Source organism: Bos taurus, chromosome 26 (assembly GCF_002263795.3).
Source record: "Bos taurus isolate L1 Dominette 01449 registration number 42190680 breed Hereford chromosome 26, ARS-UCD2.0, whole genome shotgun sequence".
Lineage (NCBI taxonomy): Eukaryota > Metazoa > Chordata > Mammalia > Artiodactyla > Bovidae > Bos > Bos taurus.
The window spans coordinates 40,599,302-40,616,376 of NC_037353.1; the positions used below are offsets into that span (position 1 = coordinate 40,599,302).

Below are 17,075 nucleotides of genomic sequence, written 5' to 3' on the forward strand. Positions count from 1 at the left end.
CCACTGAGAATGCTGACAGTTTCTTTTTATTGGAGCATAACTGCTTTACAGCGCTGCATTCATCTCTGCTGTCCAACGAAGTGAATCAGCTGTATGTATGCATATATCCCCTCCCTCTTGACTCTCCCTCACCCCCGGCCCCACCCCTCCCATCTAGGTCATCACAGAACACCGAGTTGAGCCCCTTTTGCTTCATAGCAGGTTCCTACTAGCTAGCTATTTTACACATGGTAGTATATCTTTAAAAAATTATTTTAGCATTTTAAGGTAAAATTTACATTGAAATGCATAGGTCATTGCCATTCGGTCTTGAGAAGTGGGCTCATTATGTAACCCATATTCCTATCACAATGTAAGGTATTTCCATCACCTCAGAAGGGTCTTTATGTTCATTTCCAATCTTCATTCTCTTGAAATAACCACTGTACTGTTTTTTTTTTTCAACCTTTAGATTAGCTTTGCCTACTTTAGAATTTCATCTAAATGGAATAATGCAGTGTATTCTTTTTGAGTCTGGCAGTTTTTGCTCCGTATAATATCTTGAAGTTCATCCACATTGTTATAAGTATCCATAATTTATTCTTTTTTATTGCTGCAATGTATTTCATTGTAATGAATATTCCACAGGTTTTTTTGTCTTTCTGGTTATTTCCATTGTGAATTAAGCTGCTATGAACATTTGTGTGCAGTTCTTTTAATGAACTATGCTGACATTTATCTTGGCTAAATATCTGTGAGTGATATTGCTAACGTAAAAACATTAGGATATGTTTAACATTTGAAGAAACTGCCAGATATTTTCACAAAATGCTTGAGCTAGTTTACATTCTCTCTGGCAACGTATGAAAATTTCAGGTACACTGGGTCTTCACCAACATTTGCTGTTACTGGTTTTTTTTGTTTGCTTAGTCATTTTGGTGGGTTTATACAGTGTCTCATTGTAGTTCTCTAATACTAATGATGTCACTGACATTTTCATTTGCCTACTGGCTGTTCTCATATCTTCCTTGGTGCGATGTCTGTTCAAATCCTTTTTCCATTAATTATTTTTGTCTATTTGTGATTAACTGGTGATGTTTCTTCATATTCTGTTTAGAAGCCTTGTGTCAAATAAATGTTTTGTGAATATGTTCTCCCATCAGTGGCTTGCCTATTCATTTTCTTAATAGTATCTGTTGATGAGTAGTAGTTTTAAATTTTGATTAAATCTTACTTGTCACTTTTTTCATTTGTGGTTATTGCTTTCTGTGTTTTATGTAAGAAATCTTTCCCACCTTCCAGTTATAAACTTGTCTTCATATGTTTTCTTCAAAAGCTTTATGGCTTGGGTTTTATATTTAAAACCAAGTTGATTTTTGTTCAGTGTGTGAGACAGTGTTTAAAAGTTAATATTTTTTGCATTTATATCCATTTTTAGCACCATTTATTGAAACAATTTTTCCTTTCACCATCAGGTAGCGTTAGTGCCTTTGCAGAAATTGATAGACCATACAGTGTGGTTCTATTCCTGTACTCTCTACAATGTCATTAATCTGTCTGCCAACCCTTTTTCTAGAACTGCACTGTATTGATTACTGTAGCTTTATGGTAGGTCTGTTGAAGTCCGGCAGCTGGAGTCTTTCATCTTTGTTGTTTTTTTTTCTCAAGGTTACTTTGGCAATTATAGGTTCTTTACTTTTCCAAAATATATGCTGTGGAATCAGTTTATGAATTTTCATAAGAAAGTCTTCTGGCATTATAATTGGGATTACACTCAATCAACAGAATTTGAAAAGAAGAGTTAACATGTGTTATTTAGTTCGTTTCTCTAGTGAAGCTCCCATTTTCCTCTTAATTGCTTTTCATCACAACCTCGAGTGTTTCTGAGTGCACCCTTAGGCTTGAACTTTACCATGTTCAAATAAAGTCAGTTCCTTTGAGAAGAGCTCCAGAGTTCTCTGTTTTAAGATGTGTCTTCCCGAGCCTTGTTTCTAGAGCTGAAGATAGGGACAGTGACAGGTTCCTTCTGAGTGATGCTCATGCCTAGGACTTGGCCACTGGAAGGAGGGGAGCACAGTAGCTTCTGACCTTCAGGGTGATGAATACCAACAGCCTGTCTCTCCCAGCAGGACACCATTGTCCTCGACGAGGAGCTGTGAGGAGAGGAAGGGGGAGCCCTGTGTTCTAGGCTGTATCCATCTGGGATGGACCTTCCTTCACACTAGGCTGGGAGGGAAGGAGCAAGAATGGATCGAGGTTCTGATGCCAGAGATTTTCACTGTCCCTACTGAGTTTTAGTGTCTTCTTAGATGACTATTTCTTCATTTGCTATGTGCTTTTAGGATCACTTCCAGAGACTTGATTTTATATTTTTAGTAATTTTCTCCAGTTTAGCTTGAAAGTGGGGTCCCCAGAGCTTCTCATATGCCAGTGTGGAAGTGAAACTCCCTTATGTCACTTTTGATAAATTGTGATTTTAAAATAATTTGTACATTTATCTATACTGTTGAGTTTGTTAACATAAAGGTGTTCATAATATTACCTTATTGACTTTTTCATGTCTGTTAAGATTGGTGGTGCTAGTCTGGCTTCCATTTCTGATGTAGTAATTTGTTTCTGATCCTTTTTTCCTTGATTAACTTACTTGCAGTTTATTGATTTTATTAAACTTTTCAAACAACCTACTTTGTCTTTATTTTTTCTATTTTTATGTCTTTTCTGCTTTGTTGATTTTGGTTCTTATTTTCATTGCTTCCTTGCTTTTAATTTGTTTTTAAATTGCTCATACTTTTCTAGCTTAAGTTAGAAATTTAAATAATAATTGTTTAAAGATTTTTTCCTTTCTAATGTAAGCATTTAAAGCTATAAATGTCTCTATTTTAGCTATACCCCGCAAAATTTGTTATATTGTATTTTTATTGTTATTATGTTCAAATTATTTTCTAACATCCCTGTGGTTTTTTCTTTGATCTATGTATTATTCAGAAGTGAATTTTTAAATTTCCAAATATTGGAGACTTTCCCAGCTATTTTAATGGAATGAATTGTTAACTTAGTTTTATTGTGACTGGAAAACATACTCATGAAAATTTCAGTCTTTTGAAATTTATGGAGATTTGTTTTATTGCCTAGCACATTCTTTATCTTGGTGGATATTTCATTCACACCCAAAAACATATTCTGAATTTGTTGGGTGTGGCATTCCATGTGTGTTGATTAAGATGTTGTCATTCAGAGATTTCTAATTCTTTTTCTCTGTCTCACTGTTATCAATCAAGAGTTTGATAGTGTTAACAGGATTTTGTCTGTTTCTCCTTTTTGTTTTGCTGGTTTTGCTTCCTGTGTTTTGGAGCGCTTTCTATTGGCACTCACACATTTATGATTGCTGTATTTTCTTGTCATCTGACCCTTTCTTTAACCATTATGAAATGTCCTCTACTCTCCATTCTCTCTCCCATTGCATGTAATGACTTCTTGTGGATGTGAGGGCCCTAGACTCATCAGAGATCTTGTTCTTGGCCCATGATGGTAGAATGGACTTGAATTATAAAGGAATACTTGTTGGATAGGCAGCTAGTTTGTGTGGGTGTTTCTTTTATCACTGTTTCAAATCATTGACTTTTAACTCAGTCTTCCAAATTTGGGCCCAGGGATCATTCAAGATGTTAGATATGTTCTAAAAATAAAAATTCAGATAACCACATGTCTTCTGCAGTGGACATCTTTTGGGATATAGATAGACGGAAGGAGGAAGGGACATAGGTAGATAAATATAAGATAATACTGTTCTACAATCCCATTCTCTGGAAACTGTCCTAGTCCCAGCCTCAGCTGGGCACCTGCCATGGAAACATTATCTTTTGGCTTTAGAACCACACCAAGTCCTTTCTTTGTGTTTTCTCAGATTCATATCTAGTGTGCATATCCTTAGAACCAGTGTGGTTTCTTTTCCCTTTTGGCTAGAACTCATGTATGTACATAAGTTATTCCCATGAGGGTCTCCACAGCATGTATTTCATTCCAGACCTGCTTCCTCATTTCTCCCACTGGCTTTGGGGGCCATCGCTCTGGCCTCTTTTGGCATCTACTTGGAAAATGCAAAGTCATTTGAATGTTGGCTGGAGCCAACTTAATTAGGAAGTTAAGTCTGCTGAAGGCAAATGAAGCAGATCATTCCACAGCCAAGTGTGTGCAGTTGTTGGGTGATTCAAGCCAATGCTTCTTTCCACCCACCCTCCTCTGGAGTCTGCTAATTACTGCTAAATAGCACCTTCCTTTTATGCCAGCAGCAGAGTTAGCATTGGGATACAGAGTAGAAAAAGCATTTCAAGCCTTTGAAGAGTTGTTGTTGTTTAGTCACTAAGTTGTGTCCAACTCTTTGCAACTCCAAAAGTGTGTTCAGGACCCCAAATTCACCACCAACACTGAGTTTTCAGAATTCCCCTGCCTTCCTTTGTCTAGAGTAAGAAAGGGACCTGAGCTGTTAGAATAATGTGGTCAGCTCTCCTTCTAATCAGCAATGTCATTTCATGGCAAACACTTGACTTTTCAGTCTTCTCTTTCACTTTTTAAGAGATGAAGGGATATAGTTGAGATGAGGTTTCAGAACTCATTTTGAGTGATGGAATACTTTTTCAGCCTCTGTCATCAGTTTTGAAAGAGGGTTTAAAAATACCTCCCAAAGGCTCTTGTTTCCTCTGCTCCCTCTTGTGCTGATGTTCTGCCCCTCTTGCCCAGCTCTCAAGAGGCTCAGTCATCTCCCCCAGAAGGTGGGGTCTGGTTGTGGAAGAGGAAGTCATGAGGCTCTGCTTTGCCCAGCTCTGGGAGCACACCACTGCCCCAACCACGGGGTCCGTGTGTGCCTTGGGCTATGACCTGTACAGAGTCCAAGATTACACAATACCACTGACGGAGAAAGTCCTTGTGAAAACCAACATTCAGATACTCTTCCTTCTGAGTGTTATGGGAGAGAAGCTCCACATTCTGACTTGGCAAAACATTTCATAGAGGTAGGAGTGTCATAGATGAAGTGTCATAGATGAAGATTATAGAGATGTTGGTGCTGTTCTGTTTAATTTTGGCAAAGAAAAGTTTGAAGTCAAAAAGGGTGATTGAATTGCACAACTTATTTCTGAATGGATATTTCATCCAGAAATTGAGGTAGTTCAAGCTTTAGATGACACTGAAAGGGGTTCAGGAGGTCTTGGTTCTATTGGAAATAATCAAAATTTATGCCAAGAACAGAAAGTGAAAAAAAATGTACTTTTGCCTTGAAAATCAAGGCTTTGCTTAATGTGAAAAAGGAAAAAACAAAAACAAAAAAACAAAAAACCTCCCAAAGATGTGGTGAGTATTGAAAGGGATAAAGGCTGTGAAGCCACTTGTACTGTGCTGAGCACGCAGTAGGTGCTTTGTGACTGGATCCTCTCTCTGACTCCTCCAGCAGAGCTGGTTAATCCTGATAATGCCTGCAGAGACCAAGATGACACTGTGGGTGAGGGTCCTTTCTGCCTGGAAGCCTGGAGTGGGGTCTGGGGGCTGGGAACTGGGGAATCCTGGGAGGAGAGACCAGTGAGCTGCTTTACTCCAGAGCTTTGGCCTTCCTGAGTCTTTGCTTGTTTTTGTAAGCAAACATATTCAGAAGTTAAAGTTTATTTGGGAGCATCTTTGTGCGTATTTCTGCCAATAAGTAGATTCAATTTCAGTTGGTTTTCTCTCATAGGATTATCTCCCTCAGTTTTCTGGACCATAAGAATCTCTACAGTTTTTCATCAAAAGCAAGGAAGAAAGGGGAGGAAGGGAGGAAAAACACATTGTTTTCTTGATGGTTCATTTACTAGCTAGAGGCTAGGGGAAACTTGACAGACTTCGGATCCCATGGTGATTAGTAACTTTGTTTAAAAAAAAAAAAAATATATATATATATGTATGTCTCATATTTTTGTCCTTCACTAATATGGCTTTTTGATCAAATGTTCAGGTTTCTGGCCTGGATATTCTTTACCACAGCTTACAGATAAGACAAGAGTCCATTTACTTTCTTTCAAAATTACTCCCTTCTGGAAAAGAAGAAAAGTAACTGGCATTTGCTGACTGTGTAGAGCCAGGGAGCCCAGTGAAGAACTGCCTGTGTCTTATGGTCAGAGGGTTGTCTCCTCCTGTTATTAGGATTTACCTATAAAATCCAGAGGGACTTCCCTGGAGGTTCAGTGGTTAAGACTCCGTGCTTTCAATGCAGGGATACAGGGGGTGCTGGTTCGATCCCTGGTCAGAGAACTAAGATTCCACACGACCGAACAAAGCGAAAAAGAAAAACAAGTGAGATGCTGCCACATATTTCATGATCTGGCCTTTGTCACATCTTAGGTAGAATTCCAAATGCCCTGTATTTCAGAAAGTGTTCATTTGTGCATTTCTTTAGTGATTCAGCCATTTATTCAACCTGTGTTTCGTGGAGACCTACTATGTGCTAGGTCTGCCTGTGGTGCAAGAGGAGGCAGACACCATTCCTGTCCTAGCAGCCTTTACAGAGCATGACCTCAGCGAGCCATATGGTGCCTTAAGCCCATCAGGATAAGGTGTCTCTTGCTCCCGGCAGATGCAGTCCCAGGTATGGAGCATCGTCAGTGAAAGCAGGTGTCCTTCATCAGGTGGGAGCCCTTGGGCAGTGAGTATTTTGAACAACCATTCTTGGCAGCCCTGATGGACAGCAGTGGACATTAAACAAATTACTACTCAAATAGACACTTAATTACAAGCCTGGCATATACAACTAAGGCAAGTACCTAATGCATAATTATTAAGTAGTGTCTCTTACATAGGCAGAGGTGTCTGGGACAATTCAGAAGGAGGAGTGCGTGAGAACATTTCTCATCAGAAGAACCCCAAGCATCCCCACCCATCGTCTTGGTGCCTGTGGGGAAGAGAGCCAGGGCACTTAGATAAGTTTAAGACTTTTGGATTTCTGGTCTAACCACTTGTTCGATTAGAGCATTTATTTATTTTTTTATGTTCATAACTATGCATTGCTGACTGTCCAAAGAATGCCATTTTAAGACCTATCATGGGGTAAAAAATGATAAATTTGCTTTTGTAATCATTAGATTTCTCTACATAAATAATTTCATACTTAAGAGCACTTTAGTATTAGTTATGATAGAAAGAGAAGAATTGTTTTCAGATTCAGACAGACCTGAGTTTGGCCTGGCTCCATTACTTTGTATTGATGTGATCTTGGGCAAATTGCTTCATGAATTTCTGCCTCAGTTTACTCATCTGTAAAATGGGATCTCTAATGCCTACTTTTTAAGGCATGGGGAAAATTAAATGTGATGATTTAGTGCCCATTCCCCCTTGAGCTCTGACTCTGGGAAAGATCAGAAGATGCTGGTCTCTGTCCCCTTTGGCAGCAATGGGAAAGCAAGAGTGAAACAAAACAGAATCTGGTCAACGTGTGTTGATTCAAGTGTGTTTGTTTCTTATGTCATACGACAGCAGACTATAGATGCAGCCAGTTGAGTTCCCTACTGAAAGATGAGTGTTTGATTATTGCATCCTTAATACCGTCCTTCATGGCATGTGTTTTGCTGTGAGATTCGTACAGTATATTCAGTCAACATACTCCTCTTGCAGTGGTTCTCCTGTCTACACCTATGGTATTAATTTGATTCTATGTACAGATCTATCTGGGGTTCCCAGGTAACTCAGTGGTAAAGAATCTGCCTGCAATACAGGATACACGAGTTTGATCCCTGAGTTAGGAAGATCCCCCGGAGAGGGAAATGGCAACCCACTCCAGTATTCTTGCCTGGGAATTTCATGCCCCGAGGAGCCTGGCAGGCTACAGTCCATGGGGTCATAAAGAGTCAGGCACGACTGAGTGACTAAACAACAGATCTATAAATTTCTGAAACTCACTGTCTTACAATTTTTTAAAACAAAAGTAAAACGTTAACAAAGATTTCTCTGATCATGGCCTCCTGTGTATTTAAGAATTATGGCATGCCACTTAGATCCTTCTTAAAAACCAGGGTGTGTTTCAAAGAGCCTCCCTTGAGCCAGGCTTCTGGACAAGGCCAAATCAATGACCACAGCATGGCACACTTGCCTGATGGCCGCAGACTGAGAAGTGGGAGGCCTGCTGGAGATGCATTTCCTAGAAGGTTGGTGAACAGTTGCACCCACAGCTAGAAAGTTCACAGCAGCAGGGATACCGGAGTGCAGTCAGCCAGAATGTCAGCCAGCATGGGCCCAAGTACAAACTACCAGAGACATAGCCTGACCTTAGACCACGGGATTGGAAGTCATCGTCCACTAAGTCATCCATTGTTTTCCTCATTGGATGGTAGCTAAAGCTGAAGCACAGTTCTCAGTTCTTGAAGTGAATAACATGATTTAGGGAGGCAGTCGCTTGAGATGGCAAAGGAAGCCTCTGAGTAGGGCTGGGATGGTAGTCCTAACCAATTGAAGTTAACCTGGGAACCACTGGTTGTTACTCAGCCTCCTTCAGTCTCTTTATGACGGATGGGATTTGCAATAGCACAGGCTAGCAGTGAAAGTTCATTGCAGAGGAGCTGGCCACCTCCCCAAGGAGAGAAGAGGTGCCTTTGGAGGCCTTCATGCTATTAACTGGTGGCTCAGAGGGTAAAGCCTCTGTCTACAGTGTGGGAGACCCGGGTTCGAGCCCTGGGTTGGGAAGATCCCCTGGAGAAGGAAATGGCAATCCACTCCAGGACTATTGCCTGGAAAATCCCATGGACAAATGAGCCTGATAGACTACAGTCCATGGGGTCGCAAAGATTTGGACATGACTGAGCGACTTCACTTCACTTGGAGGCCTTCGGCCCAATACAGGAATGTATAAGCCCCATGACTTTGTAAAAGTATATTTAGTTTCTTTCATGCATCCAGCCCATATGTGCCTTTTTTTCTCAATTGCTGCTGAGAAATTAACTGGTAAAAGCTTTTCATATGGTAACAATAACCACAAAACTCACTGCCATGTGGCTGTCCTCGATGCTTTATCTCGTCCCCAACATTACAAACAGAGCCCTGATTGGATTCGATGGTGGCTCAGTCAGTAAAGAATAAATCTGCAATGCAAGAGATATGGGTTTGGTCCCTGGGTTGGGAAGATCTCCTGGAGAAGGAAATGGCAACCCACTCTAGTACTCTTGCCTGAGAAATCCTGTGGACAGAGGAGCCTGATGGGCTACAGTTCCTGGGGTCGCAAGAGTTGGATGGACATGACTTAGCGACTAAACTACCACCACCGCTAGACTACCCTGATTGTCGATAAATGCTGTCTTCATGTCCCAGGGTCTTCAAAAATTCTTCCATGCATCTGTAACACTCACTTGGATTGAGTTTTTCTTCCCCTAGAGGCAGTTTGTATGTCTTTTCTGTTTAGACACCACTGTCCTTACCTGTTGGCATCACTGACTCGATGGACATGAGTTTGAGTAAACTCCTCTGGGAGTTGGTGATGGACAGAGAGGCCTGGTGTGCTGCAGTCCATAGGGTTGCAAAGAGTCAGACATGACTGAGTGACTGAACTGAATTGAACTGATCCTTACCTGTAGATGGTGAAGGCAGAGGAGGGGTGGAGCCCAGGTGACCTTGGCACCCTCATAGCTGCCTGGCACAGAGTCTCCTGCCTGTGTGGGTGCCACTGTGGTTAGCAGGCTCCAGCTCTTTCCAACCACCACAAGTCTGTTCTCTACATCTTTGTTCTGTTCAGTTCAGTCGCTCAGTCGTGTCCGACTCTTTGCAACCGCATGGATGCACATGCCAGCCTTCCCTGTCCATCACCAACTCCCAGGGTTTACTCAAACTCATGTCCATCAAGTTGGTGATACCATCCAACCATCTCCTCCTCTGTCATCCCCTTCTTCTCCCACCTTCAATCTTTCCCAGCATCAAGGTCTTTTCAAATGAGTCAGTTCTTCGCATCAGGTGGCTAAAGTATTGGAGTTTCAGCTTCAGCATCAGTCCTTCCAATGAATATTCAGAACTGGTTTCCTTTAGGATGGACTGGTTGGATCTCCTTGCAGTCCAAGGGACTGTCAAGAGTCAAAGCATCAATTCTTTGGCGCTCAGCTTTCTTTATAGTCCAACTCTCACATCCATACAGGACCACTGGAAAAACCATAGCTTTGACTAGATGGACCTTTGTTGGCAAAGTAATGTCTCTGCTTTTTAATATGTTGTCTACATTGGTCATAACTTTTCTTCCAAGGAGCAAACGTCTTTTCATTTCATGGCTGCAGTACATCTTTGTGAACTCTAGTATTTCTTGACTAAGGAAATAAATGTCAAGGCAGAGGAGAAAGCATAGCTCTATGAGGATCCATTATTAGATGAACAGAAATGGCATGATTTTTTATTAAATATAGCATGGCATAATCTTGTAAGTGACATTTCCCAGCCTCATCAATCATAATTTTTGAAGTGAATGTTAAAATTTTATTAAAAAATAAACAATTGGCAATTTAGAGAAGAAACCCAGTAGGAAAATGATTGATCATCAATAAGTAAAAAAAAAAAAAAAAATACTACATTCATGTAGATTTGGCCAAAATATTGCTTTTTGTAATTTTCATCAATAGTAACATTTTATTCAGTGCTATGTGATGCTTCTTGGCCATGTGAAAAAAAACCAAGGGACATTTTTTTCCTGTTACTTTCCTTTTTCCGGCTGCATTTAGGCCAGTTTCATAAGGACAATACCTTTCTAAAGGTAGGCTGCTCGAGTGCTGATAATATAATCCTGAATCATTTGTTCATGGACATTTCATGGTTGAGTGGAAAGTTCATGGGTGTTAGAATCAGAAGGACATGACTGTGAATCTGAACTAGTTTTTGTGACCTTGGTAATTGCTGAATTTTTCTAAGCTTTGGTTTTCTCATCTTTCAAATGGATGCAACAATATTTCATAATGTTACTGTGAGGATTGTATCACTTAGCTTTTAAAATATGCTAATTTAAAAATTTGCTTTAGCTACATTCTATTAAATTTAGGGATAATATGTACATATGGTCCAAGATGGTTGGTCTTATACTTGGGGGATTGATATAGATGCCAACTGTTGGATAATGAATTTCTAGTTCTAGTCATGAGGGAGAAACTGGTATTGGATTTGCCCTTATTGTTATTTTTAAGGTTAATAAAATTGATAAGCTTCCAGCAAGACTAATCAAGGGAAAAAGAGAGATCACACACATTATCAACATCAGGAAAAGAAGATGAGCTACTCTTATAGATTCTAAATACATTAAAAGGACATTAAGGGGATATTGTGAAGAAATTATGCCAATAAATTCAACAATGTATGTAGAATGGTCAAATTCTTCACAAACCACTGCTCACTAAGACTGATTTAAAGATTAAATAGGAATCGAATTTGTAATTGAATGCTTCTGTAGAAAGAAATCTCAAGGCTCAGATGGTTTCACTGGTATCTTTCATCAAACATTTAAGGAGAAGTAATATCAATCTTACACAAAACTTCAAAAAAAAAAAAAAAAAGAAGGTAGAAAAGAAGGGAACATGTCCCAGCTGGTTCTTTAAGACTATACAGATAAGGTTATAGACTAATTCTGATAACATCTGACAAAGACATTGCAGGGAAGAAAAATTATAGGCCAAATATCTCTCATGAACATAGACACAAAATTCTTTAATAAAATTTCAAGTCAAGTCCAGTAATAAGTAAGAAGGAATTGGAATTTATCCTAGGAATGCAAAGTTGATTTAAAAATTAAAAATCAATCATTGTTATTGACTAAATTATCAAAATGCAGGAAAAAATCATATTATCAATAGACATAGAAAAAGCATCAGCCATCCATAATTTTCCAAAAATTCTTCTTTCATTAAAGTAGAAATAAAATGGAACTTCTTCAGTTTGATGAAACACGTCTGTGAAAAATCTACTACTAACTTCATACTTAATGATCAAAAGCTTTTCTTTTATGATTGGTAACATCATAAAGGCATGTCCATTTACTATAATTTTTCATTTAATTATTTTGTCTATGTAAAAATATAAAACTGTATCTATTAAAAACTGTGATGGTTATTCTGATCAGTACAATTAGGCAAAAAAAAAAAAATAGGCAAAGAAGAAGTAATTTTTATTTTATTTAAATAATTTGATTATTTATTTAGAAAATCCTAAGAAATCTACAAAATATATTAGAATCAATAATTGAATTTTGGAAGGTTATAGGATAAAAGGTTAATATAGAAATCAGTTTTATTTCTGTATAACAGGAAACAATTATAATAGAAAATGCATATTTTAAAAGTCCTATTTACGGCAGCATCAATTTATGAATACATAGGAATAAACTTTTTTGACAAAGGTGCCAAGGCATTTTAGTGGCAAAAGTAAAAGTTTAAAATCAATAGACCAGAAAACCTGAATAAAATTATGAATAAATTTAACCTTGACAGCTACTTCACACTATATGTAATAATTCAAGACAAATTGTATGCTGAGACTTAAATCAAGAAGATAATGTAGAAGAATGTCTTTGGTACTTTGAGCTAGTCAGAGGCTTCTTCTTCTTGTTCGGTACTAAGCTCTGTCTGACTCCTTTGTGACCCCATGGACTGAAGCCTGCTGGGCTCCTCTGTCCATGGGGATTTCAAGGCAAGAATACCGGAGTGGGGTGCCATTTCCTTCTCCAGGGATCTTCCTGGACCAGGGATTGAACCAGGGTCTCCTGGCAGGTAGATACTTTACTACTGAGCCACTAGGGAAGCCCCAGAGACTTCTTAAAAGGAATATAAAAGCACCAACAATTACAAAACAAGATAAATCGAACTTCACCAAAATTTAAGTTTTGCTTTGCAAAAGATATCATTATGAAAGTAACAGGGAAAGTCATCTACTGAAAGAAAATACTTGTAATTCATATATCTCACAAAAGACTTATGTGTTCACATCCAGAGTATATAAAGAGCTCCCACAGGTAAGCAACAGAAAGACAATCTAATAAAAATGTAGGCAAAAGACCTAAACAGAGACTGCATAAAGGAAGATAATATGAATGGCTGGTAAGCATATGAAAAGATGTTAGATGATTGTTCATCCAGATCAGATCAGTCACTCAGTCGTGTCCTACTCTTTGCGACCCATGAATTGCAGCACGCCAGGCCTCCCTGTCCATCACCAACTCCCGGAGTTCACCCAGACTCACGTCCATCGAGTCAGTGATGCCATCCAGCCATCTCATCCTCTGTCATCCCCTTCTCCTCCTGCCCCCAATCCCTCCCAGCATCAGAGTCTTTTCCAATGAGTCAACTCTTCACATGAGGTGGCCAAAGTACTGGAGTTTCAGCTTTAGCATCATTCCTTCCAAAGAAATCCCAGGGCTGATCTCCTTCAGAATGGACTGGTTGGATCTCCTTGCAGTCCAAGGGACTCTCAAGAGTCTTCTCCAACACCACAGTTCGAAAGCATCAATTCTTCGGCGCTCAGCCTTCTTCACAGTCCAACTCTCACATCCATACATGACCACAGGAAAAACCATAGCCTTGACTAGACGAACCTTTGTTGGCAAAGTAATGTCTCTGCTTTTGAATATACTGTCTAGGTTGGTCATAACTTTCCTTCCAAGGAGTAAGCGTCTTTTAATTTCATGGCTGCAGTCACCATCTGCAGTGATTTTGGAGCCCAGAAAAATAAAGTCTGACATTGTTTCCACTGTTTCCCCATCTATTTCCCATGATGTGGTGGGACCGGATGCCATGATCTTCGTTTTCTGAATGTTGAGCTTTAAGCCCACTTTTTCACTCTCCACTTTCACTTTCATCAAGAGGCTTTTGAGTTCCTCTTCACTTTCTGCCATAAGGGTGGTGTCATCTGCATATCTGAGGTTATTGATATTTCTCCCAGCAATCTTGATTCCAGTTTGTGTTTCTTCAAGTCCAGCATTTCTCATGACGTACTCTGCATATAAGTTAAATAAACAGGGTGACAATATACAGCCTTGATGTACTCCTTTTCCTATTTGGAACCAGTCTGTTGTTCCATGTCCAGTTCTAACTGTTGCTTCCTGACCTGCATACAAATTTCTCAAGAGGCAGATCAGGTGGTCTGGTATTCCCATCTCTTTCAGAATTTTCCACAGTTTATTGTGATCCACACAGTCAAAGGCTTTGGCATAGTTAATAAAGCAGAAATAGATGTTTTTCTGGAACTCTCTTGCTTTTTCGATGATCCAGCAGATGTTGGCAATTTGTTCTCTGGTTCCTCTGCCTTTTCTAAAACCAGCTTGAACATCAGGAAGTTCATGGTTCACATATTGCTGAAGCCTGGCTTGGAGAATTTTGAGCATGACTTTACTAGCGTGTGAGATGAGTGCAATTGTGCGGTAGTTTGAGCATTCTTTGGCATTGCCTTTCTTTGGGATTGGAATGAAAACTGACCTTTTCCAGTCCTGTGGCCACTGCTGAGTTTCTCAAATTTGCTGGCATATTGAGTGCAGCACTTTCACAGCATCATCTTTCAGGATTTGGAATAGCTCAACTGGAATTCTATCACCTCCACTAGCTTTGTTCGTAGTGATGTTTTCTAAGGCCCACATTCCAGGATGTCTGGCTCTAGGTCAGTGATCACACCATCGTGATTATCTGGGTCATGAAGATCTTCTTTGTACAGTTCTTCTGTGTATTCTTGCCATTTCTTCTTAATATCTTCTGCTTCTGTTAGGTCCATACCATTTTTGTCCTTTATCGAGCTCATCTTTGCATGAAATGTTCCTTTGGTATCTCTGATTTTCTTGAAGAGATCCCTAGTCTTTCCCATTCTGTTGTTTTCCTCTATTTCTTTGCATTGATTGCTGAAGAAGGCTTTCTTATCTCTTCTTGCTATTCTTTGGAACTCTGCATTCAGATGTATATACCTTTCCTTTTCTCCTTTGCTTTTCGCTTCTCTTCTTTTCACAGCTATTTGTAAGGCTTCCCCAGACAGCCATTTTGCTTTTTTGCATTTCTTTTCTATGGGAATGGTCTTGATACCTGTCTCCTGTACAATGTCACGAACCTCATTCCATAGTTCATCAGGCACTCTATTTATCAGATCTAGGCCCTTAAATCTAATTCTCACTTCCACTGTATAATCATAAGGGATTTGATTTAGGTCATACCTGAATGGTCTCGTGGTTTTCCCTACTTTCTTCAATTTAAGTCTGAATTTGGCAATAAGGAGTTCATGGTCTGAGCCACAGTCAGCTCCTGGTCTTGTTTTTGCTGACTGTATAGAGCTTCTCCATCTTTGGCTGCAAAGAATATAATCAATCTGATTTCGGTGTTGACCATCTGGTGATGTCCATGTATAGAGTCTTCTCTTGTGTTGTTGGAAGAGGGTGTTTGTTATGACCAGTGCATTTTCTTGGCAAAACTCTATTAGTCTATGCCCTGCTTCATTCAGTATTCCAAGGCCAAATTTGCCTGTTACTCCAGGTGTTTCTTGACTTCCTACTTTTGCATTCCAGTCCCCTATAATGAAAAGGACATCTTTTTTGGCTGTTAGTTCTAAAAGGTCTTGTAGGTCTTCATAGAACCATTCAACTTCAGCTTCTTCAGCGTTACTGGTTGGGGCATAGACTTGGATTACTGTGATATTGAATGGTTTGCCTTGGAAACGAACAAAGATCATTCTGTCATTTTTGAGATTGCATCCAAGTACTATATTTTGGACTCTTTTGTTGACCATGATGGCCACTCCATTTCTTCTGAGGGATTCCTGCCCGCGGTAGTACATATAATGGTCATCTGAGTTAAATTCACCCATTCCATTCCATTTCAGTTCGCTGATTACTAGAATGTCGACATTCACTCTTGCCATCTCTTGTTTGACCACTTCCAATCTGCCTTGATTCATGGACCTGACATTCCAGGTTCCTATGCAATATTGCTCTTTACAGCATCGGACCTTGCTTCTATCACCAGTCACATCCACAGCTGGGTATTGTTTTTGCTTTGGCTCCATCCCTTCATTCTTTCTGGAGTTATTTCTCCACTGATTTCCAGTATCATATTGGGCACCTACTGACCTGGGGAGTTTCTCTTTCAGTATCCTATCATTTTGCCTTTTCATACTGTTCATGGGATTCTCAAGGCAAGAATACTGAAGTGGTTTGCCATTCCCTTCTCCAGTGGACCACATTCTGTCAGATCTCTCCACCATGACCGGCCCATCTTGGGTTGCCCCATGGGCATGGCTTAGTTTCATTGAGTTAGACAAGGCTGTGGTCCTGGGAAATACAAATTAAAGCCCTATTAAGATACAACTTCACAGCCATTTACTAATGGCTAAATTGAAAAAGACAGACAACATCAAATGTTGATATATGTAGATTCAAGTGGGACTCTCATATGCTGTTTATGGAAGTAGAAATTGACTTTGTAAGTTGGGAGTCTTTTTTGTGAAATCAATCGTATACTTACCCTATGATTCAGCAGGTCCATTCCTAGGTATTTACCCAACAGAAAAACACATATTCATAACAGGACTCGTACAGATGTATTTAGCAGTTTTATTTCTTTTGTTGTTCAGTCGCTCAGTCGTTTCCTACTCTTTGGGACCCCATGGACTGCAGCATGCCAGGCTTCCTTATCCTTCATTATCTCACGAGTTTGCACAAACTCATGTCCATTGAGTCGGTGATGCCATCCAACTATCTCATCCTCTGTCACCCCCTTCTCCTCCAAGAGACCTAAACTGGAATCAATTCAAATGTTTATCAATAGGAGAATAGATAGCAAAATGGAACAAATTACAAATACATGTCACAATAGAGATGAATCTCAAAAGCATATAGGAAGAGAAGGCCAGACACCAAAGAATATATACTGTAGCATTCTGTGTATATGAGGTTCAAGAACTGGCAAAACTAGTCCATGGAGTAGAAATCAGCGTGATTGTTAGGATCAGGGGAAGGGTTGTAGATGAGGGTAGGGCTGACTGGAAAAGGCTATAACGTTATCTTTAGCAGGGGGTGGGGGTGTGCTTCTTAGAATGTCTGTGCTTTTTAGGACTTAACAATCTGTGCGTTTCACTGTGTATTAATTTAAGCTCAGTTT

At 39.6% G+C, this 17,075-nt stretch overlaps 1 protein-coding gene and 1 pseudogene across 1 annotated transcript in view; both read left to right on the forward strand.

The window, feature by feature from the left end:
• Positions 1-17,075, forward strand: part of PLPP4 (phospholipid phosphatase 4) — a 147,057-nt gene that overhangs the window by 89,573 nt on the left and 40,409 nt on the right.
• LOC101901989 (deoxyuridine 5'-triphosphate nucleotidohydrolase, mitochondrial-like) lies at positions 4,594-5,682 on the forward strand (annotated as a pseudogene).